Below are 13,861 nucleotides of genomic sequence, written 5' to 3' on the forward strand. Positions count from 1 at the left end.
GCTGGGTATACATCCAAATGAAAAGAAATCAGTATATAAAAGAGATATCTGCACTCCCATGTTTTTTGCTGCATTATTCACAATAGCCAAGATATGGAATAAACCTGTGTCCAGCAACAGATGAATGAATAAAGAAAATGTGGTACATAATATGCAAGGGAGTATTGTTCAGCCATAAAAAAAGAATGATATCCTCTCATTTACAACAACATGGATGGAGCTGACATTATGTTAAGTGAAATAAACCAAGCACAGAAAGACAAACATTGCATGTTCTCACTTATTTCTGTAATCTAAAAGACAAAATTGATCTCATGGAGATGGAGAGTGGAATAATGGTTGCCAGAAGCAGGGAAAGGTAGTGAAGAAGGGGAGATAAAATGGGGTTGTTTAATGGGTACAAAAATACACACTATAGGGTATTTTTGGATAGCAGGCTTTGTTTCCCAGTACTTTAGGTAATTAGATGGAATAAATAAGATCTAGTATTTTGTAGCATAATAAGCTGACTACAGTTTAAAATAATTTATTATATATTTTTAAATAACTAAAAGTGTGAAATTGGCATGTTCCTAACATAAAGAAATAATACATTCTTAAGATGATGGAAACCCCAATTACCCTGAATTAGTCATTACCAATTGTATGCTTGTACAAAACATAATATGTAACCCATAGATTTATACAATTATTATATGCTCATTATGATAAAAAATGAAAATTTTTAAAAGTTGTGGCACATAATGTGTAAAGCTGTGATCTATAGAACAATAACAGCACAAAGAATGGGGAGAGAATAGAAGTATATAAAAAAACTTTATACAGTACTAAAATTAAGGAGGTAGTAATCCAAACAAAATTGCTATAAATTAGCATGTTAATTATAGTACCAAGAATAACCCCTAAGAAAATAACTTTAAAATGTATAGCATAATTGAAAATAGGGCTTCACACAGATATTCATACAACATTGTTTATAGCAGAATTATTCACAATAACCAAAAGTTGGAAACAACTATGTTAGCTTCAACTGGATCATCCCTCATTTGTCTATTTCATATAGTGCAGTTTGAGTTAAGATTTCTATTAAAAAATAAAAGGTGTATGATTTTTTAAAATTATCCCTTCCTGGTCACTTAACACATGTTCTCTTGGCCTACAGACCTCTTCTCCCCAGTGTCTTGTTTGGCTGACACCTTCTTAGTGTCTCAGCTGAATCATCACTTCCTCAAAGATGCTTAGCCTAGTTCAGATTCCCTTGCGTGTAATTGCTCTCTTTTCAGTTCTTTGCCTCTTGGATAGTGTGTAGTTATTTATCATCATCCCTTAGTTAATATCCACCTTCCCACTAGATCGTAAGTACCCAAAGGACAACAATTACACCTGTGTGGCTCTCTATGCTGTATATAGCACATTTTCTGACACAATATCTAGAGTACAATACTCCAGAGCCTAGCAGTCTCAGAGTAATTCAAAACCATGCACCAGGCAAAGCCAGCTGTGGGTACACAACATACTTTATTCCAGCATCTCCTAGGAGGCTATCCTTTGTGGCAGCAAGGAAGAAGGGAGGACTAGTCTAAGAGTTAATGGCCATGAGTGTGGCTCTGTTGAGTACTCATTATAGGGACCCTTTTGAAGATTCTTCTCCACCCTGCTCTTTTCATCTGTAACTGAGGGAGACAAGGAGGACACCCTGAGAAACCTGTCACTTGGTCCAAGCTCAACTTGGAGGGTAAAGAAATCAGAGGGCTTGCCAAGAAAGTGACTAAGAGACTCCTGACCTTTTCTCCCTTTCCTGACTTTGCTCAGCAAGAAATTCCTAAAGGGAGCCAGCAAGTAGGGATGAAGAGGAAGTACAGTGCTGAGCAGAGTGCAGATGTAGAGTCAGACAGGCTTGGATTGATCTTCCTTATGCATGTCCCCCCAAAGGGGAAAATTCTGAAAAAAAAATTGGAAGTGATTTTCACATTCTGTAAGTTGAATTTTACATCAAATATAGAAATCACCTCCTGCCTCTGCTTCAATGCCTCTGGTGATGGGCAGCTCACTACCCACTGAAGCAGTTCTTCCCGTCTTGGAGTAGCTTCAGCTTTGCAAAGTCCTTCTAAAGAAGACACTCAGATATTAGCAGATTTGGTCTACCTGCTGACAATCGGGTGGGCTCACATGGACTGACAATGGAATTGGCATAGTCAGGGAAAATCCAGAAAATCTGGTTAACTAGGAATTTGAGGTTCCATGCAAAAGGGAGATGGAATAGACGACACAACCTCACACATAAACTGGAAATGACCTAGAAAAACCTGCTGGAGCTCTGTGAACCTCAGCTGAAAGAGAATGGGAGTGGAAGAGAAGTGTGTGTGCACACACATACACATTGTTACCCTATAGCAGTGTTGGAGAAAGGCAATAGACGTTTCCCACAGATGGTTCTGAGTTTTACTTTTGAGCTGCTTTATTAGAGTTCTGTACTATGCCTGGCAGACCTACGAGCTTCCCAGTACTGACTTTGCCCGAATGCTCTGCCTCCTGACCCCAAGATTCATTTGATTTCTGCTCCAACCCCAGTGGGATGACTATGGCACTTGGAACACACCAAGATGATATATGCTGGAAAGCTCAGCCATCTCCATTCTTGTAGATTGCTTAAAGATGACATCTGTCCTATACATGATCTGAGGCTTTAGCTATATCTACAATATACTTCATTCTGTCTGAGGGGGCAGCTGCCCAGAACGATGGAGCTGGGAATAGAAACTATTAGCCTTGATATTCTTCAGTCTGGTCTTCTCTCTTCTCCTGTTTAATGTCCTTAGGAGCCATCCATGACCACTACTGCCCTAAAGATAACTGATTCCATCTTTATTTGGTGACAGTCTTGTCAGTACTGGAGTTTGGTTTCCCACACATTGTTTTGCTGTATCAAAAATATCCCCAAAGAAGTGTTTGTTGGAGCAGCCTGAACTTTTCTCTGGAAACACTGAGAGCATAAACACTATATGAACCACATGTGGTTTGAAAGTGCTTATGATAGCATTCTCCAGTTTAAAAAGAAAGTCAATAAACTTGCATTAAATATTGATTTGAAACTGTTTCCTGCTACTCTGTGTGTAACTGAGCTTCTGAAAAGACTATATATTATCTGCTGTTGTTGTTTAAAGTCAAGGTAACAACCGAACACTATAGATATGCTCATATAAACACTTGAATCTAATGCAGATATGTTGTGCTTTGTATGCTTGCATAGGGTGACCTCTCAACTGCTTCACCAAAATGGACATAATCTCCCAAAAATCAATTCCCAGTTGGCTATGGGCATTGCTTTCTAAGGTTCAGAGCTTAAATGAACTACACTGGAATTCTATCCCAATTATAGCTCTTTATCACAAATTCTGACCCGTTAAGATCACTTTTGTAAGTGCTGGTAAAATAAAATACTGATTGGGTTGGCACTTAAAATAAAATATTTTTCGTCTTTTAGGGTTATTGTTCTAGCAGAAATCACAAGTCTGTGGACCATTTTCCATTCCCCTTCATGACTACATAGTGGTTTTTTGAAAGAGTTTCTGTCCCAGGTATAAGGATTTCAGTCCCAGCTCTGTTCTTCCTAGCTATGTGATACTAACAAAGTCATTCTACCTTTCTGTCACAACTCAATTTCTTTTATAAGAAATGGCAGAATACCACCTATACTTTAGAGTTATCTAAAAAAGGCAAATGGGATGGAATTTGCAAAGAATCTCGCATAGAGCACTTGGAACATAGTAGGTGTTCAATACAGTAATATTAGTTATTTTTATTTCTATGCAGCTTGTAAGTGGTGATTTATTACATGTCAGTTCACAATTCAGTATGGGTACTGCCTTAAAGAACTGATATAAACTGAAAGAGTTCATTGTGGTGTCTATACATTTTGTTTCCTTCTTCTAAAGGATCTATTTTTGGTTGAATAATATCCACATGGACCCAGAAATTCCTTCAATTAAGAGTTGTTTGTTTTCTGCTAATCTATATTTTATGCAGTTTATATTTGGAACATACTCTTAAACACCATAATATATCATTCTATTTTGTTTCTTTTTGTTTTAGTTTTCAAGACCAAGGAACAAGATGCTTGTATATTTAAGGAGTTGGGTTTTTAAATGTTACTGAGAACTATTATGAGCCTTTTATTTATGTATTTATTTTTTTGGTGAGTTTAGAGCCTAGTATTAAAGTCACAGAATGGAATGAGGGAAAGTTTTATACAGAAAAATTTGCCATGATGTTAGAAGCAAGAAAGCTTGCTGACCGCAAGATGACAAGGATATGTCCTATGGGCTTACATCTAACTTTTCCTTCACTTGCATAGAAGAGAAAGGAACCAAGGCAAAGGTGATGGTAGCAGTGTTATTTAGATGACAAGGCAATCAAGGAGAAAGAACTGAACAACATCCAGCCGGGGAGGAGAAATTCAGTGTGGGTGAAGAATGTAAGATGCACTTTAGTAGGAGCTGAAAGCCTAGAAAGGAAGGAAACTGATAAAGTAGACCATTGTTAAGAAACTTCAGTTCCAATATTCTTCTGGATGTGTAATCAACACCATTTCCACACACATCACTGGAGTATGCTAAAAGGAAGCAGTGGACACTAGCTAGCCAAGGGCTTGGATTTCATACATGTGCAATATACAGACAACTCAAAGAGAACCCAAGATGATAAGTCAGAAGGTCTGGGTTCTGCTCTTAATTCTATAACTCACTAGCTTTGGGACACAGCAAGTCCTTTGTCTTCTGTGGTTTCTGTTGGCCTAACTATAAAATTAGAAGTTTGAATGAGATCATCTTTTGGGAAACTTCCAACTTTATCACCATTCTGTGTTTTTTCAATCTCAGAAGATAAAAACATGAAGATGTGAAAGCAGACTTTTTGTTGTTATTATTTGTTTCTAACCACCTTTTCAGGGTAAACATCAGGTTCTTTCTATATAAGAAACTTGGTCAAACAGTTTTCATGTAGAATTCAGTAAACAACAAAATTTAAATCCTTCCCACTACCACTTGATTTCTCTGTAAACTGTGACCTTGATATGCTATCATGGGCCTGAATAACTCTGGGTTCCTTAGGCCTGGCCAAAATAATTTTAAGTCCTTGAGTTTGAAATGTTACAGTCTTTACTTAACCCTCAAGAAAGAGAGATGTTTTAGCTACACTTTGTTTTGAAAGATTTGTCTTGGGCAGTATTTTGTGCTGCATAACTGCAGCACCTGAGCTTGGCCATGATTGCAATCACAGAGGTGCTGAAGACCCTCCCACTGATTTCAGCACTTCCCTGTAGAGCTGGGCAAATGCTCAAGTGTGAATGTTCCCATCGAATCCTGATCTTTTTGGCGACATCATGTTTTCAACGCAAGCTCAAGACCACAGGGGTTGCTGGGCTTAGTGTGAACAATCAAATTCTAAGTAAACAACCTCATCTTCCACCCTTTATCTCTCCTTCTTCCTCTGAATTTTGCTATCCATTTGGAAGCTGCTCTTTCATTTGGCTTGGGGGACCCCCTTTTGAGCCAGACCACTTTGTTTTAGTAAGAGTATGCTCTGGAGTTGTGAGAGCCTGCATTAACTTCACTGTTTGTCATTGTCAAGGTGTTGTTTGAAGTTGTTAACTTGCCCTTTGGTGGGTATGCTAAATGTAAATGGAATGAAAAGACTGTCATTCCCTCCTAATTCTCCCACTAGGCCAACCCAAAGCTACATACTTCCTTTGAGGTGACAGAAGGTGACAAGCGGCAGCTGCAGCAGCATTCACATAATTAAGCTCTTATCTGGCCTTGGGCCTGGTTGTCCAGTTGATACCCTACCTTGAAAATTCTGAAATTCTATCATTTACTGAGGGAAGACCGTGAATCCTGGAATTTTTAGAAGAATTCTCTTTTCAAGTGTTCTTCTCACTCATACTTGTGTGTTGATTTGGGATTTGAAAAAGTAGTTTCTACATTCACTTTGTCAGAGGTGGGACTGAGGTTCTCAATGAGTACACTGTTTAAACTTTGGGTAATCCTAAACAATTGGGTCATAAATACTTTAAGATAATTATTTCCTCCATTTGTGGCACACGTTCATAAACTTTGGTACGGATAAATGGAAGATCAGTAGATGAGTTTATTTCTCTGTAGCCAAATCACCTTCCTAGGCAGTCAAATGGAGATAGGAAAAATCTTCAGACTGTCTTCATACAGTATTGTCCTTTGACATTGAAGTTTGAGACAGAGAATGTCAGAGGTACGAAGAGCCTTGGACATCTTCCCACTCTCACCTTTTACATGTAAAGACGCTGAGGCCTAAGAGAGAAAGTAACTTGCCCAAGGTCAAAAACCAAGTCAGAGGTTGATCTGGAGTTCAAATGCATACCTCCTAAATATTAAATAGAACCTGCTAGTAGTATTTACTAGACAACAGAGACAAGAACAAAAATATAAAGGAAATGTAGGGATATGAGCTAAGAAAAAGCTTGAGGTTTAGAAATCATCTAAGGCAGAAAGACTGCCCTATCTTAAAGAACTGTTACCATTATTAGCAGCTAAAGAAGGTGGCTGATCACTAGCAGCTCGGGCTCCTAGCTCCCAGTGAAAGCACAGAGAACAAGAGGACGCCACATTTTCAGATGAATATTTGTTGCTCACGGACCAAGAGATTCCCAGCGGAGGAGCCCCACAGGTCGCCAGGGTGATTCTTGTGGCCGGCGCGGCGGTTTTGCTGGTGCCTTAGCGTGGCAGTTCTTGGTGCAGAGTCCGGAGATTCCCGGGCAGAAAAGCACCATCAATCTTAACACTGCTGTTTTGGCCAGCGCAGTGGATTGCTCAGATTTCGGTGCTTGGAATCAACAAGTTGGACGTCAGCTCAGAGACCTAGTTAGAAAGTCGGCAATTACAAAGACGACAGATGGATAAATATATAATGAAGGGAAGAAACCAGCGTAAAAAGGCAGAGAATACTCAAAATCAGAATGCCTCTCCCTCTACAGGGGATCGCAATTCCTCATCAGTAACGGAACAAGGCTTAATAGACTACGAGTGTGTTCCAATAACAGAAGCAGGCTTCAAAACGTGGGTGATAAGAAACTTCTGTGAATTAAAAGAACTTGTTCTAACCCAATGCAAAGAAACTAAGAACCTTGAAAAAAGGTTTGACGAAATGTTAACGAGAATAGACAATTTAGAGAGGAATATAAGTGAATTGATGGAGCTGAAAAACACAACACGAGCACTTTGCGAAGTATGCACAAGTTTAAACAGTCGAATTGATCAAGCAGAAGAAAGGATATCAGAAGTCAAGGACCAGCTCAGTGAAATGAAACGAGAAGACAAGATTGGAGAAATAAGGATAAAAAGGAATGAGCAAAGTCTCCAGGAAATATGGGACTATGTGAAAAGACCTAATTTACGTTTGATAGGTGTACCTGAATGTCATGAACATAATGAATCCAAGTTGGAAAATACTCTTCAGGAGATCATTCAGGAAAATTTTCCTAACCTAGCAAGGCAGGGTAATATTCAACTCCAGGTAATACAGAGAACACCACAAAGATATTCTTCAAGAAGACCAACCCCAAGGCACATAATCACCAGATTTATCAGGGTTGAAATGAAGGAGAAAATACTAAGGGCAGCCAGAGAGAAAGGTCAGGTTACCCATAAGGGAAACCTATCAGACTTACAGCAGATCTCTCAGCAGAAACCCTACAAGCCAGAAAAGAGTGGGGACCAATATTTAACATCCTTAAAGAAAAGAACTTTCAACCCAGAGTTTCATATCCAGCCAAACTAAGCTTTATAAGCGAAGGAAAAATCAAATCTTTTGCAAACAAACAAGTACTTAGAGACTTCACCACCACCAGGCCTGCTTTAGAAGAGCTTCTGAAATAAGCACTATACATATAAAGCAACAACCAATATCAGCCTTTCCAAAAATATATCAAAAAGCAAAGAACTTTAACACAATAAAAAATTTACACTAACTAATGGGCAAAACAGCCAGCTAGCACCAAATGCTAGTATTAAAGTTATATATATTCTAATTGGATAAAAAGCCAAAACGCATTGCTATGCTGCATCCAGACCCATCTCACATGCAACGATACACAAAGACTCAAAACAAAGAGAAGGAGGAAGATTTACCAACCAAACAGAGAGTAAAAATAAACAAATAAACAAAAAGCAGGAGATGCAATTCTCGCCTCTGATAAAGCAGACTTTAAAGCACCAAAGATCAAAAGAGGCAAAGAAGGACATTACATAATGGCAAAAGGATCAATGTAACAAGAAGAGCTAACAATTCTATAGATCAACCAGACAGAAAATTAACAAGGACATCCAGGACTTGAACTCAGACCCGGAACAAGTAAACTTAATAAACATTTATAGAACTCTCCACTTCAAATACACAAAACATACATTACCACCTCACACCTATTCCAAAAGTGACTACATAATTGGAAGTAAATCACTCCTCAGTAATCGCATAGCATTTCATAGGTTTAAATGAAATATTGGTTGGCTGCTTGTTTGTTATTTTCTTCCCTTATTCCTTCCTGTCTACATCATTAAGCATAATTATTGGTATAAAAGAGGTTTTCTATACCCATTACTGGACTGCATTCTAGCCTGGGCAAGAAAGCAATACTCCCATTCTCTCTCTCTCTTTCTCTTCCTTTTTCTCCCTCTTCTTCATTCTTTTTTTCTTTCTTTCTAAAAAAAAAAAAGAAAAAGAAAGCTAAGCACAGAGCTATGTACCCAGAGAAGATGAGACAAATTCAGTACGTAGACAGCACAGTCATTATGTTCCAGTAAGCTAATGAGAAACCTGGGAAAGAGATTTGTTTTCCTGGACACAAACGATGCTAAAAGAAATTATTCTGGCTCTGGACTGTACCATGGCAAGAAATCTCAGACTGACCCTGAAGATGAGATGAAAAGAGGGGTCAACTGGTCTAAAAGGAAAATGGGGAGGGCTTGGAGGAACGTAAGTAAACTTTGAGACTGAGTCACTAATGTGGAACATTTCTGTTTAGAATACACACCCTGAGAGTCTACTGAGGATATATGATCCCTTCAGACAGCAGCTCCTAGACTGCCTCCTGCGTTACAAGAGGAGGTTATGCAGCATAGTGAATGGGTGGCAAGTCCAGAATCCAAAAGATTTGAATCTGTATCCTGGCCATGCTTTATCTCTTTTATGACCATAGGCTAGTTGTTTACCTTCTCTGGGCCTAATTTTTCTTCAAATTCAAAAAACCTCAAAGGATTATTTGTAGGATTCAATAAAATAATACTTATTAGAATGTTTAGAATATAGCATGCATTCATATATGCCAGATATTATTAATAACAACCAGCTGGGAGTGAAAAGATCCACAAAATTCAAACACAAAGTGACTGGATCATTAAGATGTTTGCTTTTCCTTGATGAAAGTGTCAGAGCACTTCTGCTCTCTGAGCTACAATTTCCTGGTTTATAAAAATGAATATTCCATTTATAATAATGTCTTAGGGCTGTTATGACTGTTCATTGAGATATGGTGTGTACAGCATCTGTTCCACTGGGATGGTTATAATAATTGAACTGGGGTCAGATATTCCACAGATGAAGAGAAGAAGGGCCAAATCCAAGAGGTCTGATTTTCAGAAATGGTGGCAGTGTAATGATACCAATGCAAGTACAGAAACAAGGCGGGGGGGCTTTCCCACTGGGGGCTTATCTAGGCTGACTCATGCCAAAAAGTTCCAAAAATAATTACAAATGCCACCTCGCTCTTTGATTCACTTACAATTGACAGCACTGTCAGCAGAATCACTGGCTTGTCTTGGGTGACTCCCTGGAATTCCAAGGCTTCTCATGACAAAGTCACATCTAGGGTGGTCCCAACAACACTTAGCCTGTGGTCCTATTCATCATGTTAATGGTGGTGACATTAATCACTTCCGGAGGTTTTGATTCAGAAAACCCACTTCCACTTCTAGAGGTTGTGCTTTGAAAGTACACAAACATCAATAGGAGCCCCTACTGTGTGTAGGATTTTGTGCCTGGCTCAGAGTAGGCACTCAAATATTTGTTGATTGATTGATTAGAGAGGTTACTGAGGTTAGTTAAACATTCTCTACCTTCAAGACCCTGGCATCCAGTGGGAATACTGATTCATACGAAGCTAGTTTGCACCCAGAATAAACTGATAAAGGATATGTAAAAAGTAAAAGACAGCAACTGGGAATCATTCCAACTGGAGGTGCCCAGTAGAGCTACTAGGAGAAGAAAGCTCTTGCTATGTACCTTTGCAGCTAATTGAGATTTTTGACATTCAATGGAAAGAGCTCTTCAATTACAGAGAGTAGAGTAACCACAGGAAAAATTTAAAAACAGACCTCCTTATTGGAAAATAATAAACAGTGATTTGTGTGTGTGTGTGTTCTCATGCAAACATATGTGCATGTGTGCTGGGGCCAGAGCATGAAGAGTCATCATGCCCACACAAATAATTTGGATCTTTGTGTCTGTAGGTGATGGGGATCTAGGGAAGATTTTGAGCAAGGTGATGATGGAATTAACTAGATAGCTTGGGTTTTATTACTAGATGTAGACACTTCACAATTACAAAGACACAACTTTTCCACCATCTCTAAGACTGCTAGGGTCCGGAGAACAAAGAGAAAGCCATAAAAGTATGTTCAGATGAACAACAAATTGATAAAAACAACTGTAAGGAGAAAGAGACTTCAGTGAGCTGAGCTCTTGAGCTAGTGACCGACAGCTACCCTTGCAATATCACCATCATCCCTGCTTTAAAAAAAAAAAAAATTATTTGACACCAGCTGTCGACAGCAGGATCAATACCTGCTGCAGCAGTGGTCGCTGCTGGCAGGTGTCCACCAAACATTGGGATTGTACTTCATTTCAACTGTGTTTGAAAGAAGGGACTGCACTCTAGAGTCCACCAAAGGGAATGCATTGCAGATGAAGAGGATAACAATATGAATTTCACAAAACACAATCTTTGCCAGGTCTTACTAAGTTTCAACATTTTAAAAAGAGTTCTAGCGTTAAATAAGTTTGGGAAATGATTGGCTAACAAGATTCAACTAACATCTTTGCTGAAGGAATTCTCAGAGCCTTCCCTAGGTGAATGTGTATTGTGATCCTCTAAGATAGGGCTTGAATATACAGTTTTTTCCACACTTATTCGACCTCAGAACCTTCTGTTTTTGTTTGGTTGGGTTTTTAAATGTTTCTAATTAACAAATAAAATATATATGTTTTATAATATAATATCTTAATATATATGTTGTAAATTGATTAAATCAAGCTAATTAACATATCTATCACCTCATACTTAGCACCTTTTTGTGGTGAGACAGTCAAAATCTACTCACTTAGGGCATGCTGTAATACCGACACTTTCGGAGGCTGAGGCAGGGGGATCACTTGAGGCCAGGAGCTTCAGACCAGTCTGGTAAACATAGAGAAACCTCTTCTTTTTCTGTTTTTGTTATTTTTTTTTTTACGTTGTATATATAAGAAGTATATATACATATATATTCACACACATATATATACACACACACATATATATAAAGTCTGTAAAAAAGATGTATAAAGTGTATATATGCATATACTCACTTAGCAATTTTCAAATATATAATCTATTACTATTACTTCATCACTATGCTATCCAATAGATGTCCAGAACTTATTCCTCCTATGTAACTGAAACTTTGTTTCAACATCTCCCCATCCTCCTCCCTCCATTCAAACGCCTAGTAACCACCATTCTACTCTCTGCTTCTATGAACTCTACTTTTTCAGATTCCGCATATACGTGAAATCATGCAATGTTAGTCTTTCTGTGCCTGACTTATTTCATGTAATATAATGACCTCCAGTTCCATCCATGTTGCTGCAAATGATAGGATTTCACTTTTTTTAAAAGGTTGAGTAGTATTCCATTGTGTGTATATGCCACATTTTCTTTATCCAATCACCTATGGATGAACATTTAGGTTACATCCATAACTGGCTATTGTGAATAGTGCTGTAATGAACATGGCAGTGTAAATATCTCTTCAGTACACTGATTTTATTTTCTTTAGATATGTAACCAGAAGTGGAATTACTGGAACATATGGAAAAAAAATTATTTGGTTTTGGAAGAGTATGTGGGAAGAATCCACATTGGAAATGCTGTTGCAGAGAATAGGATTCAATTTAAAATATCATTTTGAACTCGAGTCTTATAGATCACTGATAATGATACTCTGATATAAGGCAATTTCTATTTACCAAGCTGCTGTCTGCTTCATAATGCCCATCAATCAGAGCAACTCTGATTTGTACTCATTTCAGTGCACATGTCATGCAGACTAACTTTATATTTTTTTCATTCATACAATGCATTGTCTTCCCTAATACCCTATTTCAGTCCTCTTGTTTGAACTATAGCAATGGCCTCTTAACAGGTTCTCATACCTATCTATGCTGTCTTCTCTTTCAGATTAATCCTATGTGATTCCTAAAGCACAGATTCATTCATGTTACTACAGTACTCAGAGTGACAATAGCTTTCTTTAAAATGTACATTAAAAATTCTCTCTATGGCATTCAATGCCCATCCCACTCAGGCCCTAACCTAACTTTCCCTTGAGTCTGTCCTTCCCCCAATTTACATGATTGTGATGCTGGAATCAAATGAGTCCACTTGCTAATCTCCATTCCTTGAAACTTAGTGCCTCCATGGTTGTGCTAAATCTGTTCTTTGCTCAGGAAAACCCAGCTAAAATACTTTGTCCTCCATGAAACACTTGCTTAATAACACCTGATGAAAGGGAATACTTTCCCATTTGATCTGAAGCACTTTGTAATATTACTAAGAAAACACAGTAGTACATCCTATTATTTATATAAGTGTTTGGATGCCACTGGGTAGCTGTGTGAGCATGGACAAGTCACTTAAACTCTTTTAGCCTCAGTGTTCTCATTTGAAGAATGAGACAATCATAACATCCACCAACAGGATTGCTGTGAAGATTAAATGAAATAATACATGTAGGGCAGCTGCTAGCTTAATCAATGCCTCTTTCTCACATAATATTGTAAAGTTCTTGAGGAAAGTTACTGGGCCTGATTCTCCTATGCATCCCACACACCCAGTTCAATGTCTGGCCTTGGTAGGCACTTACATTAATTTAGCCAATTACACATGATTGGCCAGGCTTCCTCTCCTTTGCTACTCTGCCCTATTGTGAAGCTAGGGTGAAGTTACCCTGCAAGGTCAAACACAAAGCTCTTCTACCAATGGCTCACCACTACCCTACGGTTTTAAGCACAACTGCTTAGAAGTTCAAGAATAAATTTGGTTCTAATTTTTAAAATAGGGGGAAAAAATCTCATTAAAACACAAATGAAATCTCATTATAGTACTATGCGTCAATCCTTAATCTTATCAAAATTAATCAAAATGTCTTCTATAATATTCGGCTATCTACATTTTTTTCCCCATACTGTCACTGTTTTATTTCCAAAAAGAAAATGTTATTCCCTTTGATAAATTGATGAAGACTGCCACCTACTCGCTATTTGGCAGAAATGCCATGCATGTGGCATTCTACTCACAGCCACTGAAAATCTGACAAGTTACTTCTGAGAGGCTGCCATTCATCTCAATGGATTCAGTGAGTTTATCTGGGAATGGGATGGGGATGGGGATCAGAGATCATTTCTTCTGATACATTGAAAAATATAATTCCGTTCTTGCTGAGATACACACAGAAAGTCATGGGCTAGTCACAAGCCCAAATAATAGAAACACCTTTGTGCTGAATATTTTCTTGTT

This window comes from Aotus nancymaae, unplaced genomic scaffold, assembly GCF_030222135.1.
Source record: "Aotus nancymaae isolate 86718 unplaced genomic scaffold, 86718_ANA_hifiasm-v0.15.2.pri h1tg000004l, whole genome shotgun sequence".
In the NCBI taxonomy this organism is placed as follows: domain Eukaryota; kingdom Metazoa; phylum Chordata; class Mammalia; order Primates; family Aotidae; genus Aotus; species Aotus nancymaae.